This window comes from Tenrec ecaudatus, chromosome 13 (genome assembly GCF_050624435.1).
Source record: "Tenrec ecaudatus isolate mTenEca1 chromosome 13, mTenEca1.hap1, whole genome shotgun sequence".
Lineage (NCBI taxonomy): Eukaryota > Metazoa > Chordata > Mammalia > Afrosoricida > Tenrecidae > Tenrec > Tenrec ecaudatus.
Genome location: NC_134542.1, coordinates 71,741,251 through 71,749,985, shown reverse-complemented (window position 1 = coordinate 71,749,985; position 8,735 = coordinate 71,741,251). Strand labels below are relative to the sequence as shown.

General features: G+C 45.0%; 1 pseudogene; it reads right to left on the bottom strand.

Annotated features, from left to right (window-relative positions):
- Positions 1-5,697: 5,697 nt before the first annotated feature.
- Positions 5,698-7,916, bottom strand: LOC142424339 (heat shock protein HSP 90-beta pseudogene; annotated as a pseudogene).
- Between the last annotated feature and the right edge of the window lie 819 nt (positions 7,917-8,735).

The following is an 8,735-nucleotide window of genomic DNA, read 5'->3' as shown; positions in this document are numbered from 1 at the left end:
TTGCTTATGATCTTTCTGTGAGGGCATGTCTACAGATGGGTTTTGTGTCTCTGCTCCAACCACCCTTGTTCTCATCAATATATTATTGTTGTTGTTGCTTTCAGTCTTCTGGTACCTGTTACCTGATTCTGTGGACACCTCATGATTCCACAGGCTCATGTGCTTCTTTCATGTGGGCTTGTTGCTTCTCTGCTAGATGCCCATTTGTTTAACTTCAAGGCTTTACAACCCCAGATGCTATATCTTTTGATAACTTGGCACCATCAGCTTTCTTTGCTACATTTGCTTATGCACGGATTTGTTGTCAGCAATTGTTTTGGGAGGGAGAGCATCACAGAATGCCAGGTTATTAGAACAAAAGGTCCTTGCTTTGAGGCAGGGCTTGAGCAGAGGCTCAAAGTTCATCCACTTCCTCAATGTACTGCCATATAAATGTATGTGTATAGGCCAATACCTCTATTTTTATGAATTAGTATATTTATATAAGTGCATACCTATGTTTATACTTCTATTCATAACTTTGTTTCCTATATCTTTCCTCTGTTTCCTTTTACCTTCCTCCTCCCCCACCATCCATGCTGACCCTTCTTTTACCTCTTAGTAATTCCTCCCAGATAGATTGCTCTTTCTCCAACACCATGGGGATCTCTATGTCCTCCTCATTGTTGCTTTCAATTCCTTAGTTGTTCCCATGTCTATGTGGGGTTGTTTGCTCACTGCCCCTTTCCCTAGCCTCCACCCACTCCCAAGTCCCTCCACAACCATCGGTCCCATTGCTTTCTCCTCAGGCTTGCTTCCCATGCCTATTTTATATACTTAGGCAAAACAATAATAGCAAAAAGAAGATTGAATAAAAAGGAAAAAAGGGAAAACCAAACAAACTGAAAAACAAAAAACGGCATACATAGTTCCAGGTATACCTGCTGACCTTTATAATGATCTCCCCACCAGTCCTGGGAGGTTTGGGTAGCTGGCACTCCTGGGCTGAAGTCTATTTTGGGATTCCTCACAGGTTTTGTGACTTTGCATGGTTCCCATTGCTGACATATTATGTTCTCTTCTTATTTCACCACGCTGTGGGGGTGGTTAGACTGGACTGACTCTCCACCATGTGTCCCCAGTATTGTCCTCTGTCGCAGTATCCTCCAGGGAGGGGACATCATGTGTCAAGCTGTTGTCTGCCATACAGTCCTCTCTGTGTCTTAGCAGCTCCGTGCAGGGATGTCATCCTCAGGGTTTGGGGTGCCAATATGCCATCTAGTCCCTTGCTGTCTCTTTTTCCTTTTGGGCTTGCTTCTTGATGGGCGTGGCAAGCCTGCCCTCTCCCAACCTGTAGATTTAGTGTTGGCCTCTGCTGCACATACTTCTGGGGGGGAGTGGTGGTCAGTTTGGCTCTGATTGGGGCCGGCCCTGGAGACCTCTCTGTTCATGAAGGTTTGGCATGCTGTGGTGGAATCGGAACTCACACTTCCATATCTGTGGAGACATAAACAATACCCTCCCCTGGGTGGATTAGTGCCCTACTCCCCCAGTGCCATCGTCTCCCTCTTTTTTTCTTTTGTCCCCCTTTCCCCTACGTTGTGTTGGAGTGACATGTACATCCTTGGGCTTCGTCTGTTCCCTGCCCCACTGCCTCTTCCTCAGCCCATAACGTGTGAGCTAAGGGGCTTTTAATCTCATTGGTGTCTCTGGTGATTTCCCTCATTTCATCCCTCATCCTGGCTATCGATGTTTGCTCTTTCCAGTGGTCTGTTGTTTCTGTTGATCCTTTCAAAGAACCAGCTTTTTTTTTTCTGCATTGATTTTTTGCAGTATTCTTTTGTCTTCCCACTCTAACTCTGCCCTGCTTTTTATTACTTCTTTTCTTTTGCTATTGGAGGGACTGTTCTGCTAACTCTGTTCTACTTGCTGGAGATTTTTGTGATAATGTATCAGTCATAAGTTTTCCTTTTTCAAATATGCATTTCATATATACAATCACTATGAAACTTCCTCTGATAACTGTTTTTGCTACAACCCATAGGTTTTTTACATTGTAGTCTCATATTCTTTGGTTTCTAGAAGCTTCCTAGCTTCCTCTCTAATCTGAGTCAGTCCCCATTGTGTTACAGAAGATGGTTATTCAACCTCCTATTGTTTGCAATTGTTTTCTGGTCATACTTTTGTTGATTACCAGCTCTATGACTTGGGGGTCGAAGAGGGGCAACGGAGTGATCTCTGTGTTTGGATTTACTCAGGCTTGATGTGTTCCAGCATGTGGTCTATTTTCTAAAATGAGCCAGGTGCACTTGAAGAATGATTTTTTTTTTTGCCTTTAAATGGAGAGCTCTATAAATGTCTATCAAGTCCATTTGCCTAGTTGTAGTGTTTAACTCTGTAGCCTCCTTGCTGAGTGGTCTTTTTCTGATGGCATGATTGTTGAGTCTGTGATTTCTGTTTTCATCTTTTGAATAGTTTGACATATTTTGCAATTTACACACGTTGTATATCTGTTATGCTTACTGGTTTCAGATCTATGGACCTTTTGAAAATTATATAGTGTCCAACCTTGCCTCCTTTTGGTTTGCACCTTGAGGTCAATTTTGTCAGAGATTAGGATGGAAACTCCTGCATTTTTTGTTGCAGTTTACCTGGTGTATTTCCAGCCACCCTTTTATCAGTCTATTTTTGTCTATGAGCTTAAGATGTGTCTCTTGCAGGCAACAGATTGTTGGGTTATGTTTTCTGAACCAGTCTGCAAACCTTTGTCTTTAAACTGGCGAGTTCAGGCTGTTGACAATCAGAGTTATTACTACTATCTGTGGATTCATTGCTGTCATCTCTTACCTTTTGTGCTGGATGTTTTCCTATCTCCCTTCATATCAGTGTACTCTGTGTGTGTGTGTGTGTGTGTGTGTCGGGGGGTGGGGGCTTTCATTCTGCCCATATTTTCCCTCTGAGGCAGTGTTACCTTGGTAGTTGTTTTTGGCATGTTGACCTCTGGATGTAGTTATGCTATACAGCAGTCTCCTGCTGGTACTTGGTGGATGCTGGTCCTCTGACCACTCTGAGTCAGCAATAATTTTCACCAAGGTTGAGTTTGTTATGGTATATTCTTTGAGTTTGTCTTTGTCCAGGAAAACTCTTAACTCACCTTCTATGTGAATAGAGAGTTTAGCCAGGTAGAGGATTCTTGGGTTGTCGTCTTTTTCTTTCAGCTGTTGGAAGATGTTATTCCACTCTCTCCTACTCTTCATGGTATCTGCGGACAGGTCTAAGCATAATCTTGCCTGAGCACCATTGTATGTGGCCACCTTTTTTCCTCTTGCTACTTCTAAATTGTTCTTTTTCCTTGAAGTTGGATAATTTAACTATTATGAGCCTTGGTGAGTTATTCCTGGAGTTTAGTCTAATTAGTGTCCTCTCTGCTTCAAATATGAATGCCTGATTCTCTTTCATTAAGGTGGGGAAGTTTGTTTCCAGTTATTCCCTGTCTAATTTAGCTGTTGACTTCTTTGTTGTATCTTATTCTGGAAGGCCAATTATTCAAATATTGTCCATATTCATAGCATCTGTCATTTTTCTCAGGTTTTCTCCTGCCTCTTTGATTATCTTGATTGTCTTTCTCATTTGTTGAAGCCTGCCTAATTGTCCTTGAGATCACTGGTCCAATTCTCTACCTCCTCTAGTCTGTTGGAGAGGCCCATTATCTTCTTTTTTGCTTCTGTTGCCTTATCAATTCATTTTTGCATTTCCCTTTGGTGCGAGGACTTCATCTGCTCTATCACAGACTTCATCTCCTCTATCATTGTGTCCTTATTCTGTGTTGCGTCTCTGATTCCCTTTTTTTTGCAGACCTACGCCTGTTTTTTCTATGAGCATCATTATGTTTCAGATTTCCTCTGCTGTTGCCTTTTGTTTTACTTGTTTTCTTATTGAGGATGTTGAGGTATGTTGCTGATTGTGTGTCATTTTCAAGAACTGGGCACCATGTTCTTGGGATCCTGAGCTCTTTCTCTGTGTGACTGGTAATAGTGGTTTCAGGGACTACCTGTGGCCTATTACAATGGTGGGTCAGATCGCTGTATAGGTGAGGTGTCACGGTGATTAAGTGGCCAGCAGCAGTACTGGACCTTGGAGTTAGGCTGAGGAATGACTGTAGGTATGCCACTGGGCCTGCTTGGGAAAGGTCTGCAGTGTGGTAGAGCCAGTTTTGGGCTTGGGCTGTGGCTTTCAGCACATGTGAGCTTTTCCTGTTCTATTATGTTAACATCCTTGGCTGTGCTCTGGGGAATTAGAATGCTGCCTGTTTTGTTAGGTTAATGCTATATTAATGCAATATTAATGGACCAGCTTTCTGGCAGCTTACACTCAAAGTTACACAAGGGAGCACAGCCTTGACTTGTAAGCTCTCTCAGGCACAGCTCTGCAGGTTGTGCCCTGAGGATCTGTGTTCTGATATCCGAGGTGTTCTTCAATTGTTGCAAATTAGTGTCTAACCATCTCTCATGACCCACACTAGCAGGCATATAGCTTGGGAGAGGGGGGAAGAGGATGATTGGAGTAGTAGTCTCTCCATTCCTGGCTGGGGGGAGGGGGGGGAGAGCCAAAGCCCTAGAATGCTGGAGAGATGAGGATTGGAGAGGGGGGAACTGCAGTGTGAGTAGTTGTGGCCAGTTCTCAGAACCTTTACATTAACCTGGGATTATGACTGCCTTTAGCAGCAGCCTAGGGAAATGACTACACACGGCAACACTGGCACTTTGAGTGCAGGAAGGGTGGTGGGCCCTGTTCCATTGGACCTGGTGAGGGGTTATCGGCACCTGCAGCTATACTTGGTAAACTTCAGCATGCTCTCGAATCACTCTGTGGGTGAAAATCACAGGTGGTTGTCTGAACCAGACCTCTAGAACACTGACTCTATTTCATCATCAATCTTCCCAATATTTGCCTCCTTACCTCTTAATTTTCTGATCTAACAACAGGAGGGCAGGTGATTCTACCTGGATACCATCTTAACTCTTCCCCAATTTGGCTTTTGTAAAACAATTTAAAACAAAAGTTTGCAATTGAAGAGCTATTCTCAGACAAGTAAACACAATCTCTATCACAGACTCTATCCCAGACTTCATCTCCTCTATCACAGTCTCTGTGGGGTGGTCCACTGCTGGGCAGCCTCCAGGAGACCCAATCAAAAGGGCTAGGGGTACCTCCTTTTGCTGGTGACCAACACTGGTGGACCTACAGGGAGTTTGCCCCTCAAATTTGGCAGTGAACCTTATCCTGTATGAGCCCCCAAAATGTTATATCCTGGTCTTGAACTTAATCAGGGCTGCACCAAAAAGAATCTAATGAAAAGCTTTATTGGAGCCAGTGGCCCGGAGTCAGTTAGCACTCAGGATCTCTAAGTCACGTGTTCAATTTTGTTCCAAACAAGTTGTGTATAACCATCTCTGTGGTCAGCTGTAGAACATTTATATCAGCATTTCACACGTCTATTTTTTTAATGGCATCTTCTTTATTTTGCATACTTTAATAGAACAAAATAAACAAAAAAGAAACCTCACAGATACACATTAACCCCAATCCGAAATAAAGGAGGGGACAACAGGGCGTGAGGGCCTTAGATCCTGCTTTATACACAAGAATGGGGGAGGGGGGCCACTAGTTAACAGTTGCAGAGCCCAGGTGGGCTAGGGTCACTCAAGTCATGGGACACTATACAGAGGGCACAAGGTCTGAGTAGAATGGCCTAATCGACTTCCTCCATGCAAGATACATCTTCATCGCCCTCAAGAGGGGGAATCTCATCAGGAACAGCAGTGCTGGGCTCCTCGGCTGTCACCTCATCTTCATCAATACTTAAGCCAAGCTTGATCATGCGGTAGATGCGGTTGGGGTGGGTCTGAGGGTCCTCAAGGGAGAAACCAGAGGAGAGCAGTGCTGTCTCAAACAGCAGCACCACCAGGTCCTTGACGGCTTCGTTGTTCTTGTCAGCCTCAGCCTTCTGCCGCAGCGTCTCCACAATGGGGTGGTCTGGATTGATCTCCAGGTGCTTTTTGGCCATCATGTAGCCCATTGTGGAGTTGTCCCGAAGAGCCTGGGCTTTCATGATCCGCTCCATGTTGGCCACCCAGCCATATGTACTAGTCACAATGCAGCAGGGTGAAGACACCAGTCTATTGGAGATTGTCACCTTCTCAACCTTCTTATCCAAAATTTCTTTCATGAGCTTGCACAAGTTCTCAAACTTGGCCTTGCTTTCCTCCATTTTCTTTTTCTCTTCTTCATCCTCCGGGAGCTCCAGCCCCTCTTTGGTCACGGAGACCAAACTCTTCCCATCAAACACCTTGAGCTGTTGCACACAGTACTCGTCAATGGGCTCCATCATGTAGACCACCTCAAAGCCTCGCTTCCGCACACGCTCCACGAAAGCAGAATTGGCCACCTGCTCTTTGCTCTCACCAGTGATGTAATAGATGGACTTCTGGGTCTCCTTCATTCGGGAAACATATTCTGAGAGGGAAGTCATCTCATCTCCAGACTGAGAGGTGTGGTAGCGCAGCAGCTCAGAAAGGTGCCGCCGGTTGGTGGAGTCCTCATGGATGCCAAGCTTCAGATTTTTGGAGAATGCCTCATAAAACTTCTTATAGTTCTTGTCTTCTGCCAACTCAGAGAAGAGCTCCAGGCACTTCTTGACAATGTTTTTGCGGATGACCTTCAAGATCTTGCTCTGCTGGAGCATCTCTCGGGAGATGTTGAGGGGCAGGTCCTCCGAGTCCACCACACCACGGATGAAGTTGAGATACTCTGGGATTAGCTCGTCACAGCTGTCCATGATGAACACACGGCGGACATACAACTTAATGTTGTTCTTTTTCTTCTTATTCTCAAAGAGGTCAAAGGGAGCGCGCTGAGGGATAAACAATAGTGCCCTGAATTCCAACTGCCCTTCTACAGAAAAGTGCTTGACTGCCAGATGGTCTTCCCAGTCATTAGTCAGGCTCTTGTAGAATTCTCCATACTCCTCCTGGGTGATATCGTCAGGATTCCTGGTCCAGGTGGGCTTGGTCTTATTTAGTTCTTCCCGGTCAATGTACTTCTCCTTAATCTTCTTGGTTTTCTTCTTCTTGTCCTTCCCACTGGCGTCCTCCTCATCTGAGCCACATCGTCAATCTTGGGCTTCTCTTCATCCTCCTTCTCTTCTTCTTTCTCACCTTTCTCTTCCTCAGCTTCATCATCACTGATTTCCTTCTCCCGTTCCTTCTCCAGATAAAGGGTGATGGGGTAGCCAATGAACTGAGAGTGCTTCTTCACGACTTCTTTGACTCGCCTCTCCTCTAGGTACTCTGTCTGGTCTTCTTTGAGGTGCAGAATCACTTTCGTTCCCCGACCAATGGGCTCACCGTGGTCAGCACGGACAGTGAAGGAGTCCCCGGCAGAAGACTCCCAGGCATACTGCTCATCATCATTGTGTTTGGTGATCACAGACACTTTCTCTGCCACCAAGTAGGCAGAATAAAAGCCAACACCAAACTGCCCAATCATGGAGATGTCTGCACCAGCCTGCAGAGCCTCCATGAAGGCTTTGGTACCAGACTTGGCTATGGTTCCCAGATTATTGATGAGATCAGCCTTGGTCATGCCAACGCCTGTGTCCACTAGAGTCAAAGTGCGCTCCTGGGGGTTGGGGATGATGTCCATTTTCAGCTCTTTTCCACTGTCCAACTTGGAAGGGTCTGTCAAGCTCTCATAGCGAATCTTATCCAAGGCATCAGAAGCATTAGAAATCAACTCCCGAAGGAAAATTTCCTTGTTTGAGTAGAAGGTATTGATGATGAGGGACATGAGTTGGGCGATCTCCGCCTGGAAGGCGAAGGTCTCCACCTCCTCCTCCCCATGGTGCACTTCCTCAGGCATCTTGAAGAGCGGCTGGGACCGGAATGCGGCCGGTCGGGGGCTGTGCTGGGTGCGCGGACGCTCTCAGGCTACGCCGAGGTGACTCAAGAGAGGTCACGTGTCTATTTTTACAAGAATGTCTTCTTAAATATAGATTGATCAAAGCAGCTGCTTCTGAGAGGATCTATAGGGCCAGTTATTCAAGGGAAAGAGGTCAGTTCAGGAGTTATCACGACCAACGTTTGGGATTCAAAAGGGATAGCTAAGCCTGATTGATTTCTCAAAGGATTTTCCCACATGGTCACAAGATGATCGTGGAAGCTTATTCTGAAGATGTCTGTAGAAGACAGAAAACTGCATTGGTACCAAAAAGGCCAGGAAAAATGCACCAAGGAATTCTTATTTATGGTAACACTGTATGCACCTGCCATTCTTTGACCATAGCAAGCAAGGGCAGGCCTATGAAAATATCCTTATGAAAACATTCCCATCCATCCTGTAGCCTCGGGCTTACTCCTTTATGTCTTTTTGTTCCCCAAACAAATAAAATTGAAAAGGAACACAATTTGAATGCCTCAAGAATGCCCAGATTGCTGTTTTGCTTTGGTATTAATCAAATTACAGAATCGTTCAAATAAGAGGCTGGCTTTAAAAGTATATGTCTAGATGGAGGATATATTGAGAAACAACCGCTTCACGTGTTAATATTTCCATTTATTGAATAGCCCTAAGACTTCATAGCAATACTTTTTAAATTTACACTAGTATATAAACCAAACCAACCAAACTCATTGACATCCACTTGATTCCTATCCAGTGACCCTATGGAACAGACAAGAGCTGCTCCTCTGGGTCTC